The following is a 23,890-nucleotide window of genomic DNA, read 5'->3' as shown; positions in this document are numbered from 1 at the left end:
ACTGCTAATGTTGTGTCCAAAGGTTTTTGTATATTGTGTTTTCATTATTGTTTGACTCAAAGATTTAAATTTTTCATTCCTTACATCTTCTTTTACCCATTAGTTTTTAAGTAGGTGTTATTAAATATCCATATATTGTTTTTTCCTTGATTTTCCTATTGTTAATGTCTAATTGTATGGTTTTGTCATCTCAGAAGATGTTTTGTTACATCATTATTTTAAATTTTTACTGAAACTTGCTTTGAGGCCTAACAATTTATTCTACGAAATGTGTGCAGGAAAGTAATGGTGTTGTTTTGTGGAGTGTTTTGTATTAGTCTGAGGTAAAATTGGTTAATTGTGTTGTTCATCTCTTCTTTGTCTCTGTGTGTCTTTCTAGTTCTGTCCTTCATCAAAAGTGGCATAATAAAGTATCCTCTCATTCTAGAATTGTCTGTAAATTTTATTAATATATTTTGAGGTTTCTTTTGATTCATAGGTGTTTATTATGGTTATGTCCTTGTGCTAGTCTAGAGAAACAAATTCAGAGATGCTCATATAGTTATAAGAAATAGTTTTATATAAAAGAGTAATTGGACTCACTCTCACTCACTCACTCTCTCACTCACTACCTCACTCACTCTTTCACTCACTCACTCTCACTCACTCTCTCTCTCACTATCTCACTCACTAACTCACTCTCTAAAAAATTTTTTTAATAAATAAATAAAAGAGTAATTGTACACTGAGAAAACATCCCAACCCAGTCCCGATCAAGTCCATAAGACCAATATTAACTCATATGTCTAATACTAGTCCATAAATCCTCTTTAGATTCATCCAGCACATGCAATGATGCAGAATGCAGGAATACCATAGGCCAGTGGGTAGAAAGTCTTATAGATCCAGTGGTAGTGGAAGCATCTTAGCACTGGTGTGGGTCTCAATGTGGCTCCTCCAGCTCCAGGACTCTAGCTCCATTAGTGTGTCTCCCAGGTGGCTTGTCAACAGGAATGTGAAGCAGAGAGACTATGTTCCGCCCTCAAGGAGGAAGACAGGAGTTCCCAGAATCCTTAGGACGAGACCATCACAAAGAGGCCTCATTGGCTATGACTTGATTGACAGGATACACTCCACCCCTTCACTCAAGTTGACAGGAGATTATATAACTGCCATGGTCATCTTGTTCAATTTTCCTTTAAATCATTATATAATGCTCTTATTTGTCTCATCTGTGGGACCTTGCCTTGAAGTCTATTTTATCAGACACTAATGTTGCTATTCCTGAGCCTTTTAAAAAGTCATTAGTTTTATTGAATGAAGGGGGAAGTGCAGAGTGGAGACCCAAGGCCCAAGTGTCGGCCAATGGCGATCCCCTCATAGAGGAGTTTAGGAGAGGAGATGGGTTAATTAGGGTGCGAGGTAGTACCGATGAAGAACACAGCTTTCCCCCAGATCCTGGATGCTTCCTCCCCCCAACTACCATGATCCGAATTCTACCTTGCAGGGCTGGATAGGGCAGAGGTTGTACACTGGTACATATGAGGGCTGGAGGCACAGGGAATCCAGGGTGGATGATACCTTCAGGACCAAGGGTGTGAGGGGCGATGCTGGGAGAGTGGAGGGTGAGTGGGTTGGAAGGGGAGAACTGATTACAAGGATCCACATGTGACCTCCTCCCTGGGAGAGGGACGGCAGAGAAGGGGGGGAAGGGAGACTCCGGATAGGGCAAGATATGACAAAATAACGATGTATAAATTACCAAGGGCACATGAAGGAGGGAGGAGCAGGGAGGGAGGGGAAAAAAAAGAGGACCTGATGCAAAGGGCTTAAGTGGAGAGCAAATGCTTTGAGAATGATTGGGGCGGGGAATGTATGGATGTACTTTATACAATTGATGTATGTATATGCATGGATTGTGATAAGAGTTGTATGAGTCCCTAATAAAATGTAAAAAAAGAAAATAAATAATTTTTTAAAGTCATTAGTTTTATGTATCTTTTCTTATCCTTTGACTTTCAGTCCTTTTTTTGTCTTTGTGCCTAAGGTGTATTTCTTGTAGACAGCATATCGATGGGTCTACTCTGTGACTCGGAATCTCTTTAGTATCCATTCTGCAACTCAGCATCTCTTGAGTGATGCATGTAACCCCTTGACATTCATTGAACTTATAGATAGATATGAATTTACTTCAATAATTTTACTGAATGTGTGTGTGTGTTACTGCTCTCTTTACTTCACATAATTTTCTCTGCTGGGTTAATTTTCTTTCCTTGTTTGCTTTTGTTTTAGTGTTTACTAAATTTTTAGAATTTTTCTTCTTGATGAGCTTTATTCATTTTCTTTGAAGCTACCTTATATTTTATTAATTTCTCCCCAAGTTTAGAAGTCTGCTTTATCTTGAAATCTATTTGACTTCCTTTCCATTTGAAAGTTCTGTACCTACACAATGTCTTCTATTTATGTTTTAATGGTCTTTGTTACAAATTAACGTCTCTGATTCCTTATTTTCAATCCTCTGTTTTGCTTTACTTTGCATACTTAAACGTATGAGTTACCTTCTTGGTGGTAGTATTGTGTATGTGCTAAGGTTAAATTCTCTAATAGCCTTGACTATATACATTTGGATCTATGATCTTTTTTGAATTAAATTTCTATAGGGACAATCTATAGATCAAAGTTTATTTTTACAAACTGATTTTTTATTTTAGCACCACTTGTTGATTTTTCCCCCATAAAATTCTCTTTGCACTTTTTTTTCTAAAATTGCTTGTCCATATTTGGTGGATCTATTTCAAGACTCTTTTTTTCATTGATATTCATGTCTATTCTTTCTCTAATAACAGTATCTTGAAAGTTTATGTTTAAACTTTTAAAAATACATGGTGAAAGTTCCCCAACTTTTTATGTTTTCAAAATTATTTTGACTATTCTGGTTCCCTTATTTTCCACATGAATCAGATTTTAAATTTCTATAAAAATGCACGGCTGATTAAACAAAAAACAATTATTGTGAATTGGGCGAAGGTTGACAAAGCAAATAAATTTTTCAATTAACACTCATACACATGTTCTCAAGGAATTGATTATAATCACCACCGTGTAATATTACTTATCCCACTTCCTCCCTATGTTTGATTACCACTTCTCTTTATTTTCTATTACTTCCTGCCTTCTGAACTTTGTCTTTGGGCAAATGCTGCCCCTTTAATCTCAAATAATTGATTCCTCTAAAGAGGTTGTAACTCCCTAGAGTTGTTATTTGACTAGTGTTATAGACTTGACGATGGTTTGACTGAAAATTGAGCCACAGGAATGAGTTCAATTTCAGACCTGCAGGGTGACACAATCTTGGGGTTTCACCCCTTTCTATTTGACTAGCAAGCTTGGTCTTTTTCATCCACTGGAGTTTTGTTGCATGTTATTCTCCCACTCTACGCAGGGCCTTTTAATGTGATTTTTTTGGTTATTCCCCAGGATTGTCAGCAGTGGTAGCAAGACACCTTCTAGGTTTGGTTGTGAGAGCTAAGATTTGTGTGTGCCATTCATCTAGTGGACTAATGGTTTCTTTATGTCTTTGATATTCTTCAACCTTTTTTCTCAGGAAAAAGGATGTTTGAAGCTTAACTGGCCACTTATCCCCCCTACTTTTAATTTCCCCCAGACTCATGGATTATTTATAAATATGTTTTTTACCTTTCAAGTGCTTTGAGACTTTTTTATTTTGTAAAAAAAAGGGGGGGGAGACATGGGAGAGGGGGAGGAAAAAAAGACTTTGTTATCTTTTTGTTACTGATTTCTAATTTTAATTAATTATAGTCAGAGAATACTGTTTTTTATTCATTTAAATTGTTAGTTTGTTTCAGGACCCAGTATATGGTCTTTCTTTGTAAACATTCTAATTTGAGGAGGGGGTGTTCTTTGTTTGTTTGTTTTTGTTTAAGAGAATATGTGTTCTTCTGCTGAGTGAATAATTGTTCTATAAATGACAATTAAATTACCTTGGTTCGTGATATCAGTTTTTCCATATTCTCTGATATTCTGTAGTGACTCTGCTGATTATTGAGATAAGATTGTTGAATTTCCTGACTCTAATTATGCATTTGCTTATTTCAAGTTTTAGTTGTGTCATCTTGCTTCTATTTATTTTGTAACTCTGCTATTATCTTCATATACAATTATGACTATGCTTTCTTGGTTAATTGACACTTTTAAAATGTATAGTATGTCTATTAATGTTCTTTGTTTTTAATCCTACTTTATTTGAGATTAATATACCCACTCCTTTAAAATTATGTTTACATAATATATGATTTTCCATTTGTTTCCTTCCATGCTATCTATCTACAAGAGTGGTTCAAAATATTGCTATATAATCATACAAACTTGTATTAAGCAGTTTGTATTTTTTTATTTTACTTTTTTAAAATAGTCTTATTATTGGGATATGTTTCACATACCATACATTTCAACAGCTGAGTCATTTTAATAAGAGCTGTACAAGCTTCCCACAATCAACTTCAGAACATTTACTTCCTTCTTGTACCCATTGTCAGCAGCCTCCCCCACAATCTTTCCTGACACAGCCCTCAAGAAACTGTACACGAAGTCACCGTCTCATAGTTCTACCCATCCTGAATTTCACACGCAGGAAAACAGAAAGCAAAACACAGAAGAACAAAACGTACAAACAAAAACACGGCACTGAGTGATCACAGAGCTCTTCACAGCCCTGTTCTGTGACCGGAGGGAATTCACCGGAAGCCTAATCCATAGGGGGATACTGCAAATGGATCTGAGGCTCCCGTTGGCATCCATAGTCTGCCAAAGACTGGTTGTTCACAATTTAAGCACTGGCACCATTCCTTTCTGCGGGTTTCGATTTTATCATTCTCAATCCTTGGCTCACACAGGCCGGTGTGCTTCTTCCGTGTGTTCCCAGTGGATGCCGCTCTCAGATGGCTGATTGGTGAAAGACCAAATTTAAGACCCCAGATGCTATTCTTTCTAAAAACCTTATACTATCTAGTTACTTCATCACACTTTGCTATAGCACTCATATCTCCAGCGATCTCTGCATGAGGGCAAGCATCAAGTCAGGGCCATGTCATAAGAACTAATTTTTTCTGACAGGGGCTAGAATTAAGAATTTTGAGCCCAAAATTCATTCATATACCTACAATTGAGATATGTCTCTAAATTGCTTTAGAGGCATCATTATCATTTTATGTGAGAGAACATTATTGGTCTTCTTCCTGGGAGTGATGGTCTAGGTACTGTAGAGAAACAAATCCACAGAAATGCATGTATAAGACAGAGTTTTATATAAAGGTTAAGTGCACATCAAGAAAACATCCCAGTCCAGTGCTGTCTAAGCCCACAAGTCCAACATTAGCCTATATGTCTGACACCAGTCCACAAAGTCCTCCTCCATCTCACAAAACATATGTAATGATGCTGACTGCAGGAGGAAAGCCGAGTCAGTGAACGTGTAAGCATCTCAGCGCTGGCAGGGGTCTCCACACAGCTGCTCCAGCACCCAGGGCTGCATTGGGATAGGTTCATGTGGCTTCTCCTCAGGGATGTCTTGCAGGAAGTCAGCCTTGCCAGGTGAGGCAGAGAACTGACTAACGCAGCTGTACCTTGGTGTGACCATCACAAAGCAAGATACCAGAGAACTAGAAAGGTGAGGCTCACCGAGTAATTGATCCCTCCCCGCTTCAATTAACCCAACATGTGTTTATCGGCCAGGTTGGCACAATAAACTAACTACCTCACTGAGGCACCAGGTAATTCTATTTATGGTGTCATTAATTTAGCAAGTGGTGTATAATTTAAAATACTGTTGAGAAAATGACATATTTTTAACCTTTCTCCAAGGGATTCTGTGCTCTTTGAGTTATACCATGTCAAAACAGCAGTTTGATCAGTATCCAGGGACTCCTATTCTGGTCCTTTTAAGTGTTCTTTGAATTTTGGCAACATAAAGAAGTCTGAAGGGGCAAGATCAGGACTCTGGGGTAGATGTGGTAAGGCTTTCTCATGAAATTCTAGGACAACCCTTGCTAACCTCAAATAGTGAGCAGGTACATGTAGGGAGAAATGACTCATCACCACAGTCTTCCTGGCTATTTTCTCACCAATGCAGTTTTCCCTTTTCTTAAAAGTTCTTCCAGATAATCCCCATGAAGTAATGTTGGACTTGTGGGCTTGGGCAGCACTGGATTGGGATGTTTTCTTGATGTGCACTTAACCTTTATATAAAACTCTCTCTTATACATGAGTTTCTGTGGATTTGTTTCTCTAATGTACATTTGTTTCTCTAATGTACCTGGTACATTGTGGTACCAGGAGTGAGGTACTGGAGAAACAAATCATAAGATGGAGCGTAGATGTTTCTTTGACCTCTCCCTCATGGAAGTTTTTCTTCTTTGTCTAGCCAGAGGTCAGATAAAGCCACACTGTTTACTCGGTTGTTTCTGGGAAAAATATGGGAAGTATGAAAATAGAAAGTTTGTAAGCCCATTTGCTTTCAGCCACTAAAATTTGATCTTTAGATGGGTTTAGGCCATGCCTGTAAAAGAAAGCTTTGAAAAGATATGCCCCACCCAGTGCTTTGGAGTACTCAGGAACCAACTGTCTTTGTCAGAAGCTGGAAAAACTCTGGAACCATGAAGAAAACTCCCCTCTAGAACTGAAAGTTAAAGGGAGCCCGAGAGGAAGGCTAGCTAGGTGACCACCTGGATCTACTTGTTGAGCGGAAGTGGGAGAAATTCAGCCTAAAGAGATAGGTTGAGTTTTCCCACTGACACCTGTGGACTTGGTTTACAGGAAAAAGAGGAGAAAACGAGAGCGGGTTGATTGGTCTAAAGTTCAGGACCTAGCATGAAGGGCCTAGACTTGTTGAGTATTGGTGAGAGCCCATGGTCTAAAGGCAAGGTGACCAATGGGCACCCTGTGGAGGCTGAGTGAGGCGGCCCACATTGAGTTGACCAGAGCCTGGCCAGCTGGAGATTTTTGAGCCTGTGAACTGGTTTATATTGTTGCTAACTTTATGGATGGCCTGTCCGGATTTGACTTTGCTTATGAATGCAGACTTCACAAGGTTCCAAATGGAATAAAGATTCTTCATTTTGAGAATGATTGTCTCCTGAGAGCACTGGGTTGATGTAAGTGGGCAGTAAATAAATTAGATACCCAATTTTCTTATTTTTTCTTATTTTTCTTTTCTAGAATGTTTGTAATTCCTTGTTGGTGAATTTTTACAGTAGTTATTTTAGAATGCTTGTCTGATATTTCTAGCATCTATATCACCTTCTCATTGGGAGCTGATCATTGTCTTCCTCTTCCTGATTTGTCCTATGATAATTTTGGGGTAGAATCTTGGATATTTTAAACATTTTACTGAACAGATTGCAGTTTAAATATTGAGTTTTAGCAGGCACCCAATATACTAACTTCTGTGCCTACATCCTACTTCACTTTTTTGGAACATGATTCAAATGTCCATTTAGTTACAGCCTTTACAGTATTTTTCTTATTTGCTACCCAGAGACCAAGCTGAACCTAGATGGTTTCCAAATTTTCGTTCTGTCCTTCTTGGTCAGTTTCACACATGACCCACTTAGGGGTATACTCGAGACTTTCTCTAGAGACTTAAAATTCCCTTTCTCAGGCTCCTTCCTCTCCACAAGCTTTCCTAAGCTAGAAGGAAACAGAGTATTCTTTGCTTGGTGCAGGTCAGGTGGTCTGAACCAAAAAGTTTCCGTAGTTCCTGGTGGGAAGGAAGGGAGCCCCTTCTCCTCACTAAGAGCAAGGAGAAGATCGTCAACAAAACCACCCAACAGACTATGCACGCATCATCCGGATGAACTGCTAATGACCAGCTCTTTACTGAGGCTTCTTTAGAGCAGGACAGAGATATTCAATAAATGGTGACCCAAGTCTCTGCTTACCCAGTAGGAAGAGTAAAGGATCTAGGACTTACAGTTCTTGGGGGAAGACATATGCGTGTTAATTTAGGGAGAAATGGTCTACAGGATTCTGTCCAGTCTCTACAACACTGACTTAAGAGAGACAAAGCCTTTGTTTGGACAAGTGAAAAATATATGTACTCAAAAGAGACTCACCCACACAATGTCCTGGCACGTGGCAGGATGGGACAGGGGTCCTTATCAATACAAATTGGGAATGGCTGACATAACCATGACCCCTGATCTCCATGGTTCTGAGTGGCTGGAGAAATTGAAGGTATGCCTGGAGTAGAGTAGTTACAGTTAAAAGGGAGAGAATGCTATTTTAAAATACCTTCACTTATCATTAGTGAAATAGAGACTGACTTCTGGCAGTGATAACTCAAAGCAAATTGGAATTCACTTGAGAATGATAGATGGTGTGACATTACCAAATCCAGTTATTCAAAACAAACCTAAGATTAATTTCTAAAATGATTTTTTAAAAGATTAGTTTCTATTAAAGGACTAATTAAGTTGAGGAAAATAGACATTTGCCAGGTTCTTAATAGGATTCTCAGCAATAGAAATACTATCCCTTTGAAATAGAGGAAAGAGCTAGGAGGTAAAGGGCATTTATATAGGTCTAAATAAAGGCATGTACATATGTAAATATATTAATATATGAGGATGGGGAAATAGATCTATGTGCATATATGTATATATTTAGTATTAAGGTTGCAGATGGACATTGGCCTCCACTCAAGTACTCCCTTCAAGGGAAGAATACTTTGTTCTATTAAACTGGCATTTCATGATGCTCACCTTCCCCACACAATCGCTGAAGACAAATGAGTGCATAAGCAAATGTGGTGAAGAAACCTGATGGTGCCTGGCTATCAAAAGAGATAGGGTCTGGGGTCTTAAAGGCTTGAAGATAGACAAGCAGCCATTTAGCTCAGAAGCAACAAGGCCCACATGGAAGAAGCACATAAGCCTGTGCGATCACAAGGTGTTGAAGGGATCAGGTATCAGGCATCAAAGAACAAAAAATCATATCATTGTGAATGAGGAGGTGAGTGTGGAGTGGAGAACCAAATCCCATTTGTTGGCTACTGGACATCTTCTTACAGAAGGATCACGGGGAGGGGACGAGCCAATCAGGGTGCAGTGTAGCAACGCTGAAACATACAACTTTCCTCTAGTTCTTAAATGCTCCCCTACCACCACCACTATCATGATCCCAATTCTATCTTACAAATCTGGCTAGACCAGAGGATGTACACTGGTACAGATAGGAAATGGAAACACACGGAATCCAAGACGGATGAACCCTTCAGGACCAGTGGTGAGAGTGGCGATACTGGGAGGGCTGAGCAGAAGTGGGGTAGAAAGGGGAAACCTATTACAAGGATCTACATATAACCCCCTCCCTGGGGGACGGACAACATAAAACTGGGTGAAGGGAGATATCGACAGTGCAAGATATGACAAAACAATAATTTATAAATTATCTAGGGTTCATGAGGGAGGAGAGAGCAGTGAGAGAGGGGAAAATGAGGAGCTGATGCCAGGGGCTTAAATGGAGAGCAAATATTTTGAGAATGATTACAGCAATGAATGTATATATGTTCAATTGATGTATGTATGGATTGTGATAAACGTTGTATGAGCCCCTAATAAAATGGTTTTAAAAGATTGGAACATCAAAAAATAGTTTCCTTTTTGTTCATAATTCCATGTTTTGGGTTTTTCTCCCCTTTTTCTATTGGTAGCTTTACCTGCAACATGATAACATGAGCCTTGGTTGTAAGGTGTCAAGAAACCATATATCTAACACTCTGGTGAGACATTCTTGGTGAAATGATGGAATTAACCTGGTATCATATTTCTTAATATAATAAAGAGAATTCTATTTTCAAATACAGAATGATTATTTTTGTTATATTAAGAAGTGATTCACCTATGTACAGTGAATCCATGTTAGGCCAGGTTGACTAGAGAACCAAATCCAGTGACACTCATATATGTATAAGAAAGAACTTGTGTTAGTCTGGGTAGACTAGAGAAACAAATCCAGGGAGACTCATATGTGTATAAGGAAGAGCTTTACATACAAGAGCAATTGAATATTGAGAAAACACCCCAGTCTAGTCCAGATCAAATCCTTAAGTCTGATATTAACCCATATATCCAATATCAATCCATAAAGTCCTCTTCAAACTTATAAAACACATGCAATGATGCTGAATGCAGAAAGATCACAGGCCAGTGGGTGGGAAGTCTTGTGGGTCCAGTGGCAGTGTAAGCATCTCAGCACTGGCAGTGGTCTCCACGTGGTTCCTCCAGCTCAGGGGACTAGCGTAGTTCCATGTGTCTTGTCAGCTGCAATGTCTCCCAGGGAGTGAGCACAGAGAGAGTGCGTCTCCGGCCTCCAAAGAGGAAATACAGGAATTCCCATAATCCTCAGGGGAAGGCCATGCCCACACAAAGGCCTCATTGGCTATACAATGATTAACAAACTAGACTCCACCCCTTCAATCGTAATCCTCTCAAATTGACAACAGATTATATAACTACCACAGAACTTTATATCAGAAGTAATTATATATCAAGAAAGGATCCCAACCCAGTATAACTCAAGTCCATAAGTCCAAAATGAGTTCATCAGTCCCTCTTCAGATTCACGCAGCCACATGCAATGTTGCAGAACGCAGGACGATGACAGGCCAGTGGGTGCAGCGCCATGTGGAACAAGGCCAGTGGAAACATTGCAGGGCTCAAAAAGCTCTCAGTTAGGGGCAGTAGCTCAGCAGACAGGAAGGCAAAGTGGTAGAGAGAGGAAGTGCCATCAGGCTGTCATTTGATTGACAAGGTTGATTCCATACATTCTCAAGTTGACATGAAATCATCTAGCTACCACACCCTGTGACCGATTCTATATATCGGGACCGGTTGCAGGTCCATGGGGATAATGTAGCTTATGTTTTAACTCTCAGGTAGAATCTAAAATAATCTCGCTCAGTGCCACCAAGTTGATTTTGACCCATAGACACTACACAGAAGAGAACTCTCCCTTCAGGTTTCTGAACCTTGAAATCTTCTTCTCTTTATTTTTAGTTATTTTATTTGGGACTCATACAACTCTTATCACAATGCATACATATACATACATCAATTGTGTAAAGCACATCTGTACATTCATTGCCCTCATCATTCTCACCTTGAAATCTTTACAGTTGTAGTCAGCCTTGTCTTTCTCCTGAGGAGTGCCTGTGGTGATTAGCCTCACTAGGAGCAAAATAGAAATGGTTACACAAATACACAATGCAAACAGGGTATATCACAGAGCAAGTTTGAATGGAGATTGAGGCTTGTGCAAAAGTGAAGGCATGTGTATCAGTGTTCTTGCTTGTAAGGAATGACAAGTAAATAAATTCTGTTGAGTTCAAATAAATATATATAATATATAAATGTATGAAATATATATATTTATCTAAAAAATTTAAACATGTATTTATCATTTAAACTCCAATATATATTGGAAAGACACGGGGGCTAAGACCTAAAGAGAACTAGAAAGAGAGTCACCATAGGTTAAAATTTTTTTTAATTCTCATGAGGACTAAGAAATATAAAATTTATTACAGGCTAGGCCACATATGTTTTTCTAGTGGTAGCTACGTAAGAAATGGTTTCCTGTTATCACTATTTTAGGATTTAAAGTAGTGGGACAGACTAATAGCCAGGTTCCAGATGTAGGCTGACGCCCTTGACTCGGGATTGAATGAGACCATCTGAGGAAGGCATCTGTATTCCCCTGGGAAAGTTACGTCCCTGGGAGAATGCTCCCAAGGGCAGAGTGCCTTTCTGGGTTATTAACATGCCTACCATCCGCTTTCTGTGGCGATAAACTTGAAGCTGTGCCCAGAGGATGAAGGGAAGCAAATGAAGAGTCTGAAGAAAGACATTGTGAGTAGAGAAGAGATCTCATCAGACAAGATAAGCAGCACCTTGGCAAAATCTGAGCCAGCCAAGACTTTGTTTTATTTCCAAAACCTAGCTGGGTGGCTGAAGTCCATGAGACGTGTACCATATGAGAAAATCAGGACGGTCAACTCACGCAAACATTTGTAGGATACAGCCCCAAATACAACTAATCACAATGGTATGAAGTTCTGAATGCTTTGATTTGGGCTGGTTTTTTTTAAATTTAATTTTGGTCCATTCGTTATTTCATTTACTAAAAAATACCTTCACACACACACACACACACAAATGAAAGACTGGTTTTTTTAAAGATGAGTGTTTTTAATCGATCTTTTCCATTACCTTGGAAATTGATTAAAAATTGTTGCCCTACGGAAGGACCTTGGGCCTCTACTCAAACACTCCCTCAATGCATGAATACCTTCTTTTATTAAATTGGAACTCTATGATGCTCACTCTCCCAACACAACAGCTGGAGCCAAAGTGGGTGAACAAATAAATGTGGTGAAGAAAGCTGATGGTGCCCGGCTATCAAAAGAGATAGTGACTGGGGTCTTAAAGGCTTGAAGATAAACAAGCGGCCATCTAGCTCAGAAGCAACAAAGTCCACATGGAAGAACACACCAGCCTGTGTGATCGAGTGGTCCCAAAGGGATCAGTTACCAGGCATCAAAGAACAAAAAATCATATCATTGACTGCACACCTCCATGATAGGATCGCTGAAGACAAATGGGTGCATAAGCAAATGTGGTGAAGAAAGCTGATGGTGCCCGGCTATCAAAAGAGATAGTGTCTGGGGTCTTAAAGGCTTGAAGGTGAACAAGCGGCCATCTAGCTCAGAAGCAAATAAGCCCACATGGAAGAAGCACACCGGCCAGTGCGATCACGAGGTGCCCAAGGGACCAGGTATAAGGCATCATGCAAAAAAAAAAAAAAGATATGTGTGTGTATGCATGTGTATATATGTGTATATGTATGTATATATATGTATATATATATCATATTAAATGAAGGGGGAAGTGCAGAGTGGAGACCCAAGGCCCAAGTGTCGGCCAATGGAGATCCCCTCATAGAGGGGTTTAGGAGAGGAGATGGGTTAATTAGGGTGTGAGGTAGTATCGATGAAGAACACAGCTTTCCCCCGGATCCTGGATGCTTCCTCCCCTCAACTATCATGATCCGAATTCTACCTTGCAGGGCTGGATAGGACAGAGGCTGTACACTGGTGCATATGAGGGTTGGAGGTACAGGGAATCCAGAGTGGATGATACCTTCAGGACCAAGGGTGTGAGGGACGATGCTGGGAGAGTGGAGGGTGAGTGGGTTGGAAGGGGGGAACTGATTACAAGGATCCACATGTGACCTCTTCCCTGGGAGAGGGACAGCAGAGAAGGGGGGAAGGGAGACTCCGGATAGGGCAAGATATGACAAAACAACGATGTATAAATTACCAAGGGCATATGAGGGAGGGGGGAATGGGGAGAGGGGGGGGGGAAAGAGGACCTGATGCAAGGGGCTTAAGTGGAGAGCAAATGCCTTGAGAATGATTGGGGCAGGGAATGTATGGATGTGCTTTATACAATTGATGTATGTATATGTATGGATTGTGGTAAGAGTTGTATGAGTCCCTAATAAAATGTAAAAGAAGAAAAGAGAAAAAAATGATTAGGGCAAAGACTGTACAGATGTGCTTTATACAATTGATGTATGTATATGCATGAACTGTGAAAAGAATTGTATGAGCCCCAATAAATTGTTAAAATTTAAAAAAAAAATTGTTGCCCTAGTGGTTGAAGACAGCCAGTTATGTCACATCCTTGATTGTCTATAGCAGAGAAAGGCTAAAAGTCAAATGTGGCGGTGAAGATACAGATGAGCTAGAAATAGAAGAAATGTGGACTCATGCAAAAAAATGTCATTTGTCAAAGGAAATGAATCTCTTTTTAATCGTTTTAGGGGAGGAAGTGAATTTTTTTAAAATCATTTTATTGGGGGCTCAAACAACTCTTATCACAATCCATACATCCATCCATCCATTGTATGTCAAGCACATTTGTACATTTGTTGCCCTCATCATTCTCAAAACATTTGCTTTCTACTTAAGCCCTTGGTATCAGCTCCTCATTTTTTGAGGAAGTGAATCTTAAAGAAGATTCTGTGCATTCATGATTTCCAAATAATCTTCTTAAAAAGAGAAAGCATTGACTTGCTGTTGGAATTGCCTTCCTAGAAATATAATATTCCATATATACAGAGAAAACTTGCAAGATCTAGCACCTAGCTCAAATTATGTATATGAAACAAAATTAAAAATAATCCATGTTTAAGGTGGCTAGTATCAAAGACAATCCCAAGTCAGGGAATTAAAAATCCCAAACCAACCAAATATAGTGTTTCAGTTAATGCTTTACTTCATAGACTGTTAAGAGACTACATGACTGGATACGGGCTCCTCTTCCAAACTGGAGGTCAGATCTGAAATCTACAAGATCCCGGGCCCTCAGAAAGGAATATTCCTTGAAGGTAAACTAAGGAAGAATTTACCCACTAGAAAAAAGATGGCAATATTTGTTTCTCATAACTTTGGATATTTGTGGAACAGAAACAGGGAAACAATTCTCTCCAAAGAATTCCTATTTGTTATAAACTCAAATTCCAAGTTAGGATACTCTCAGTCAAGGTCCAGGGACAGAGATGCCCCCACTCAACTTGCAGAAAGTTTAATAAACTCTAACTATAAATAGATTTGCAATGAAAAGAATCAGAGAAGGCATGGAAATAATAAACCTAGTGTTATTTTCATGCCTGGAGTCCCAGTGGCAATACAGGCTAGCTGTTTGGTCTGCTGACTGCAAGTTTGTCTGTTCAAACCCACCAGCCACTGATTAAGAGAGCTCCAGTAGAAAGCAAATGTTTTGAGAATGATGATAGCAGCAAATGTACGAATGTGTTAGATACGATGGATGGATGGATGGATGGATGGATGGATGGATGGATGGATGGATGGATGGACTGTGATAAGAGTTGTGCAAGCCCCCAATAAAATTATTTTTTAAATCACTAAAACAGAAAATACTTCAATCCAGAAGAGAGCATTAAGAAAAAAAACTAGAATAAATTTAAAATGGGTCAAGAGGGAGAATAAATGATAAGGTGTTCAATTTTATCCTAACTCCGTCTCCATTAATCCAGTTTCCAATGCACTCTGATGATAGTGAGGCTATTCACATCCTTGACCAATGGTCAGAGGGGAATCAGCAGACGTTTAATCCATATGGAGGCACTGGAAATGGATTTTTGCTGAAAACGTTATTAATGGAGCATAGGCTGATACCATTCTGACTCACAGTAACCGTATCAGACAGGGTAGAACTGCTCCTGTGGGTTTCTGCGATGATTGACAGGAAGGAAAGCCTCGTCTTTATTCTGATGAACAGCTGGTGGTTCCAAACTGATGATCTTGCAGTTAGCTACCTGCCGGCACATAATCACTTCACCACCAGTGACTCCATGGCAGTGAGTTCAAGTCTGGTATAGAGCAGGAAGATGAGCCCCTCAGGTTGGCAGGCACTCAAAATGTGCCTGGGGAAGAGCTCCCTTCTCAAAATAGAGCAACCTTAATGAAGTGGATGAAACAAAGCTTTCAGGACCTTCATTTGCTGATCGGACACAACTCAATACGAGAACAGCTATCACATTAATCAGAACATGGAATGGAGGAATTATGAGTCTAGGAAAATTGGGTCATCCAAAATGAAATGGAATACATGAAGACCCATATCCTAGATGTTACTGAGCTAAAGTGGGCCAGTGTTGGCCATTTTGAATAGGACATTGACATGGTATACCATGACAAATTAAAGAAGAAAGGCATTGCAGTAAACTAACTCCACACGGAAGAAGTACACCAGCTTGTGTGATCCAAAGACGACGATTGCAAAACTCGAATATGGCGAAGGAAAAGGTAGCAGCGCTAAAATCATGAACACCCAATTTATAGAAGGCTACAAGAGACACTGGAAGGCTAAAACCCATCTGCAGGATATCTGGTCAGACTGAGCCGCTGGCAGATCCACTCTAGCCACGGGCAAGAGTCTCGAACAGCTGTGCTGTCAGGCAGAGACCACTGTGATCCTGATTATGCTGAATCGAACTAGATTATTTGCCAAATAACCTTCCTATAGACCCGGCCTGAGTTAGACCAGTGTGCAAGTAATCTCTTCCTTGTTCCATGACAGAAATATCTTCCCTGGCGTTTGGAATGTTGATAAGGGCTTTTGCTTTCTTACTCATTATTTGTATTTTGGTTTTTATATTATTGTTATTTTATCCTTACCGCCTTATTTTGAATTTCATTTTTATTGTTTCTGTTGTATTTCCAAGTTTGTCCCCACAGGAAGAGTGGATGCATAGTGAAAACAACTGGTGCAGGGGTTGATAGGGGATGCAGGGGTGGGGAAATGGGTGATAGGGAGGTAAGGGGATTTCAGGAGAGGGAAATGAAGATGGGAGAGGGAAGGGAGCACTAGAACTGACTGATTGCACAGCTCATTTTTTTTTCTTTTTTAGTGAGGAGTGAGGAGTTGCACAGCTCATTTTAAAGACTACTTAACCATGTGGTGGGAGTGGGCAATGTTGTAAGATTGATAGGGTAACGACTGTACAATTCTCCTTGATCTGATTGAACAATGGAACTATTTTTTTAATGGCATTGCATTCATCATCCTAAAGAAGATTTCAAGTTTTATCTTGAAGGACAATTTTGTCTGCAATAAAATAATATCTATACACCTACAGGGAAGATCAACGAATACCACTATTATTCAAATTTATGCAACAGCCATTAAAACCCATGAAGAAATTGAAGAATTCTACCAATTTTTTAGTCTGAAATTGATCAAACATGCAATCAAAATGCACTGATCATTCCTGACAACGGAAAAGTTGGAAGCAGATAAGGAATGAATAGTTGGAAAATATCAGCCTTGGTGACAGAATTTTGCAAGATCAATGCAAATACCCTTTTCATCAACAAATGGTAATTATACATGTAGATTTCACCAACTAGAATAAATAGAAATCAAACTGACCACATCTCTGGGGAAAGATGATGGAGAAGTTCAATGTCATCAGTCAAAACTAGACCAGAGGTCAACTATGTAACAAGCCATCAACTGCTCTGATGCAAGTTCAGGTTGGAGCTGAAGAAAATGAAAAAAGTCCAAGCGAGCCAAAATATAATCCCCAGAACAAATTTGATGCATTCAACACTAATGACCAAAGACCCCACAAGTTGTAAGAATATAGTACATAAAGAAAAAATCGTTAAAAGACAGGAAATAAAAAAACAGAGTATGTGTCAGAAGCAACCCTGAAACTTGCTCTTGAATGTAGATGAGCTAAAATACATGCAAGAAATTATAAAGTCAAAGAGTTCAACAGAAAAATTCAGAGGACAGATTCAGAAGACAAAGTCAAGTATTATAATGAAATGTCCAAGAACTTGGACATTTCCAAAAGGAAACCATTTTTCAAGCCACAAGAATGGAAAAATATTAAAATCTTGAGTTGTAGCTTTGAAGGAGTCTATGGGGAAATTTTTGAACAATTCAAGAAGCGTCAAAAGAATATGGGCACTTACCATGCCCACCTTCGTGGAGCTCATTGCCAAAGCCAAGATGCCTATCATGGGCCTGTGAAGGCAGCCATCAAATGGAAGACTCAACAGAGCACACAAAGTGGTGTTAATGGTGTTAACATGGACAATAAAAAGACTGGCAAGAAGGCCACCAAGAATCCAGAAGCCAAGAACGAAATGGCTGACAAGAAGGGACCCTAAACTGGCCAGACTCCAAGGCTGTCAGACTAATCACTTGACGTTGTTCCACTTATCAGACTAATCACTTGACGTTGTTCCACTTATCAGACTAATCACTTGACGTTGTTCCACTTATCAGACTAATCACTTGAGGTTTCATCCCTTATCAGACTGAACACCCACAACCACACCTATGCCTATACCCCGACCCCCACCCCCAAGTTGTATAAGAATCCAGCTAAGAGCCCAGAAGGGTGGAGCTTCTGACTGCCACAATGGAGCAGAGCTCAGTCCCTTCCTTGCTCCTGTTGGTCAATATTGCCTGGTTTTCTTGATTTGCTATTGACATGGTGAATGCTCATTGGAATAAATTGGTCAAAAGACTGGCTCATAAAGTGTGTCGTGCTCATGAAAGAACCTGGCCTCGGGACTGTGTCAAGCTTAGAGAATGAAAGGTTGCTGCCCTGGTGCCTAAGGTGCTCAAGCCAGGTACCATCACCTTGACGCCCCCTGTGTATGGGAAGAAGAGCGAGGCAGGTTTGGCAATCCAAGAGAAGCTCCAAGAGAAAGCGGTGCAGTGTAGGGACCTCTTCACATCAGCAAGCTATGGTCCACTTTCTTCGAGAGACCCCTGGTGAAAGAAGCCTGCCAGAAGAGCCTCAAGGTCTGCAACTGGACAATCTCAACATCTATCTGACACACTGGACTCAGGGACTGGAGCTGAGAACGCACTCCTCCCTAAAGACAATAAAGGCAACCTCCTCTGCAGTAGAACAATGTTCTTGGATGTGTGGAAAGCCATGGAGGTGCTGGTGGATGAGGGGCTGATGAAAGCTATTGGCTTATCCAATGTCAGCCACTTCCAGATTGAAAAACTCTTGAACCCGGACTGAAACACAAACCAGCGACTCACCATGTTGAGTGTGTCATCCATCCCTCATACAGGAGAAACGTGTCTAGTACTGCCATTCCAAGGGTGTCACAGTTACTGACTACAGCCCAGGAGCTCTCCACACAGAACTTGGGCCAAACCAGAGAATCCTTAGCCTCTGGCGGACCCTCAAGACTAGGGAGATAGCAAAGCACAGGACCCTTACCCAGGTTCTGATCTGGTTCCATATTCAGAGGAATGTGGTTGTGATCCCTAAGTCTATGACCCAAAGTACGTTGCTGAGAATCTCCAAGTCTTATACTTCCAGTTGAGTGAGGAGGAGATGGAGACTGTACTCAGTTCCAACAGACTGCATCCTGAAGGCAAGTGTTCTTTTGGAAGCGTATCCTTTCCATGAAGAGTATTGATGGTGGACCTTCAGGTTCCTGCTGAGATTCTCCAGTGTATTTCCCAGTTGTTTACGTTCCTAAATTACAACTCTGCCTTTGAACTCTACCTACTTTGTTGTTATTGTTGCTGTAGACAGCCGACTCATAAGTGACCCCATGTATGTGAAGTAGAACTTCCCCATTGAAGTTTGTCAAAGTCAGAATCATTCAGGAGTCAACAGTTAGGCCTTACTTCGGAAGTGTCTGTGGTAGGAGATGGTGTGTGTACAGCTAGCCTTTTAGCTAGTAATTGAACACTCAACCCTTTATGCCACCCATAATACATATCAACCTTAAGGATTCAAAGCGGTCTGAGCCCAAAATGATCAAGGGCTTGGTGCAGGCCTGGGTCCATTTTGTTGTGTCGTCCATGTGGTCACCATGGGCTGGAAACTGACTTGAGAATCCCCAGTGAAGTCAGGACAGTCGATTTGTAAAACAAACTCAGAGCACACGTATGTTGGCACATGCTGCTGCTGTTGTTAGGTGCTATTGAGTCATCGCAGCCTCATGTGCAACAGAACCAAGTGCTGTCTGGTCCCACAACGTCCTCACAATCATTGCTATATTTGAGTCCATTGTTGAAATCACTGTGCCAATCCATCCCCCTGAGGGCCTTCCTTTTTAAAAAAAAATCATTTTATTGAGAGCTCTTACGGATATCCTAACATTCCATAGTTAAATCACATCAACGAGTATTGTAAAATTGCTACTACAATCAGTTTCACAACATTTTCTTTCTTCTTGAACTCCTTGATATCAGCTCCCCTTTGTCCCCTCCCTCCCCACCAGACCCTCAGGAACCCTTATTCTCCACCCCCATAATTGGTTTTTCCCCCCCTTGTTTTTGCCGTATCTTACACAATTCAAAGCATCTATTCACATATAATTCTGGTGTTCCATCCCATTGAGTGGGGTTATACAGTTATCAATTCTATCAGCTCCACATCCCTCTTTCCCCCCACCCTCTCTCTTCCCATACCCTTAGGGAACCATTACTCCTGTTACTGTTTATGAAGGGTTATCTCTCTTGGCTTTCATGTAACGAACGATCTTAAATATACAAAATGAACATACACAAATCTAGCATGATTGAAGTAAGACAAATAAAAAACGCAATATTTAGGGGAGGAAATACTAAAGAACTTAGAGGATAGTTATGTTGTTCATCAGTGCCATACTGAAGCTTGGATGTCTTATTCCTTTTGTGTGGCCCTTCTGTGAGGGACTGTCCAGTTATCTTACGGGGGGTGGGGGGGACTCAGATTTGCACTACATCCAAGGCCCATCCCATCAATTTAGTTGCTTGTTTTTGAATTTCTGATGCCTCTTCCCATGGACAACTCATGATCACACAAGCTAGTGTGCTTCTCCCATGAGGGCTTTGTTGCTTCCCTGCTAGATGGCCGCTTGGATAAGAGTCTTCCTCCTTTTTGCTGATCATTTACTTTACCAAACATGATGCCCTCTCTAGGAACTGGTTGCTCCTGAAAATACATCTAAAATACGTAAGAGAAAATCACGCCATCCCCTCTAAGAAGTGTTCTAGCTATACTCCCCCCCACCCCCCAGACAGACTTGTTTGTTCTTCTGACAGTCCATAGTATATTCAGTAGTCTTACCCTGATTCAAATGTATTCGTTATTCTTTGGTCTGCCTTATTCATTATCCAGCTTTCACGTTAACGAGGTGATTAAAAATTCTATGGTTTGGGTAAGTCCGCAAGGCGTTATCTTTGCTTTCTCACGCATTTTGAGGGGACAGGAAAGCCTGTTTCTGTTTTTACTGGGGGGCTCCATAGCAAAACAAGCTGGTGTGAGAAAGAAGCACCGGGAGGAGGGAAGAGCTGGCTGGTTCCTTCTCAGCCTGATTGCGGAAAGGGCATGTTGGGTGCCTCGGAATGAAAGGATGGATTCTTTCCTTCAACTCTTGGTAGGGGGGCGAGAGGAAAACAAGAAGAGCCGGTGTCTTGATGTCATGAGTTTATGGGAAAAGGAGAGGGGTCGGTTGGAAAAACTGGTAGAAACCAGGCGGTAGCTCTGGGTGTCCTTACAGTTAGTCATTCCAGTATGGTGGGGGTGGGGGATCCCCATTGTTGATGGGAGCTGAGATCTCCGAGACTGTGGGTTGCCGCCTCCACTGGAAGTAGGGACGGTACCATGGGGGTGGGGCTCAGGCCAGGCATCATCAGTGGGGCTTTGGTCTCATCATCCCCACCTTCTGTGGTCGGCTGCTGGAGGGGCCTGGGGCGGAAAGGCCTTCAGTACCTGGGCTGGAATCTAGGTAAAGGGACCGGCTCATCTCCCTGCTGCGGTTGGTCCCCTGCCAGTGGGGCTGTCTCTTCAGTGCCCTCTATAGGCTGCTGCTGGGTGGGAGGCTGAGGTCTATTGCCGCATATTTGTCCAATACAGGATGTCATTTAATTTCTTGACCACTGTTTCCATGGGTGTTGATTGTGTCCCAAGAAAAACGAAATCCTTGACAATTTCAATATTGTCTGCATTTATTATGATGTTGCTTATTGGTCCAGTTGTGAAGATTTTTGCTTTGAGTTGTAATCCACACTAAAGTCTTTGATTACCAATTAGTGCTTCAAATCCTCTGTCAGCAAGTGAGGATCACAGGTTAATGAGTCTTCCTCCAATCCTGATGCCTCCTTCTTCTTTATATAGCTGTTTTTCATATTATTTTCATATTATTTGCTCAGCAGACAGACTTTAAGGATACAACCTTGACACACACCTATCATAATTTTAACTATGCAGCATCCCCTTATTCTGTTTAAACAATTGCCTCTTGGTCTGCTATCAAAGTTACCCATAACTTGTTAGGATCCAAAGTTGAATGTTTTTGCATAATCAATAAAACATAGGCGAAGGGAGGGGGGAGAGGGGAGGGAGGGAAAAAAAAGAGGACCTGATGCAAAGGGCTTAAGTGGAGAGCAAATGCTTTGAGAATGATTGGGGCAGGGAATGTATGGATGTGCTTTATACAATTGATGTATGTATATGTATGGATTGTGATAAGAGATGTGAGTCCCTAATAAATGTAAAAAAAGCAACAACAAAAAAAACATAGGCGAACACCTTTCTGGTATTCTCTGCTTTTAGCCAAGATCCATGTGGAGCTCTTCCAGTAAACTGGCCAGGTAGCTGTCTCCCACATTTCTTTCAGAGACAAGTATTTCCAGCATTGCGTTCGTTTTTTTGAAATATCACACTTGGTATCTCAGTTTCTGGAAGCTGTTTCTCCCCAGTGCCTTCAGCCTAGCTTGGACTTCTTTCTTTGATACTATCAGTTCCTGATCACATGCTACCTACAGAAAAGACTGAACATCCACCCATTATTTTTGGTACAGCAATATAGGTAACATAAGAAATAAACAGTGAATTAATCTATGAAGCAGTACAAATGGCTCAGTGCAGCTCACTCCTGAGACAGCTAGTACACTGGCAGTCCTTCAAGTCTTGAGGGCCGCGGGTTAGTCCTCTATGGGGCAGTTCAGGCTATCCGGCCACAGGCAGCGAACAGCAAGCAGGTCACCAACAGTCAGCCAGATGACAGGGTCCGACAGTCCCCAGCTCAAGGGATGTACCTTCCAGTAGCATGGCCAAGCAGATCTTGAAGGAACCTCAAGTCACAGCGACACAGTCCATGGGTAGGCGTCCCACAGGTAGTGTAGTTTGCACAGAACAAGCAAGGCAGCCACACACTGGTCTGATGATCAAAGAGCAAGAGAGAAAGAGGCGAGGCAAAGCTCCCCGAGCCATTGATCTCTCCGCCCTTCAACTAATCTCACGTGTGTTCCTTGGCCATGTTGGCACAACAAACCTACCTATCACAATTCTTTTGATGCTTCCTGTATTAGGATTTTGCCCAAGGAATCTTCAGCATTACAGCTCAAGGCTTGATCTTTTTCTTCAGTTCTTTCAGCCTGAGAATTGCTTTTTCCAATCCTGATGTCTCATTCTTCTTGATATATAAAAGTTCCATATTAGCCCCTATGTCTGACACTAGTCCTTAAATTCATCTTCAGACTCATGTAGCCACTCACAATGATGTCAAATGCAGGAAGATCATAGGCTGGTGAGTGAAAAGTCTTGTGGATCCAGCGGCAGTAGAAACATCTCAGCATTGGCACGGGTCTCCACATGGCTCCCCCAACTCTCTAATTGTGGCTCCTCAACAGGAAAGTGAAGGAGTGAGAAAATGTGTAGACCACCTCCAGGGAAAAAAGAGGAAATTTCCAGAATCCTCATGAGAAGCCCATGCCTACAAGGAGGCACCAGACCAGAGTGCAGCTGTCTTAGTCAGTTCCCTGCTTCAGCTGGCAAGGCTCACTTCCTGCAAGACATCCCTGAGGAGAAGCCGCATGGACCTACCTGATGCAGCCCTGGGTGCTGGAGCAGCCGCGTGGAGACCCCTGCCAGCACTGAGATGCTTACACATTCAGACTCAGCTTTCCTCCTGCAGTCGACATCATAGTGTGTGTTTTGTGAGATGGAGGAGGACTTTGTGGATTGGTGTTGGACATATGGGTTAATGGTGGACTTGTGAGCTTGGGTAGCACTGGGTTGGGATGTTTTCTTGATGTGTACTTAATCTTTATATAAAACTCTCTCTTATACATGAGTTTCTGTGGATTTGTTTCTCTACAGTACCCAGACTGACACAGATCCCAACTGTTTTTCTCCTCTAACAGAATGAAAAAGAGGATACACGACTCATGCTTCATTTTTAACTGCTGCCCCAGGCAGGGGGAAACGGTCCCACTCCTGGCTGCATGAAAGTGCCCCACGACACTCAGGGGTAAGACACTGCCCCCACACA

At 41.2% G+C, this 23,890-nt stretch overlaps 1 pseudogene; it reads left to right on the top strand.

Moving 5' to 3' along the window:
- Window positions 1–15,871: 15,871 nt before the first annotated feature.
- On the top strand, window positions 15,872–19,039 carry LOC142427681 (aldo-keto reductase family 1 member B10 pseudogene; annotated as a pseudogene).
- Window positions 19,040–23,890: the final 4,851 nt, after the last annotated feature.

This window comes from Tenrec ecaudatus, chromosome 15 (assembly GCF_050624435.1).
Source record: "Tenrec ecaudatus isolate mTenEca1 chromosome 15, mTenEca1.hap1, whole genome shotgun sequence".
NCBI lineage: Eukaryota > Metazoa > Chordata > Mammalia > Afrosoricida > Tenrecidae > Tenrec > Tenrec ecaudatus.
This window is presented reverse-complemented; position numbering and strand designations above follow the sequence as displayed.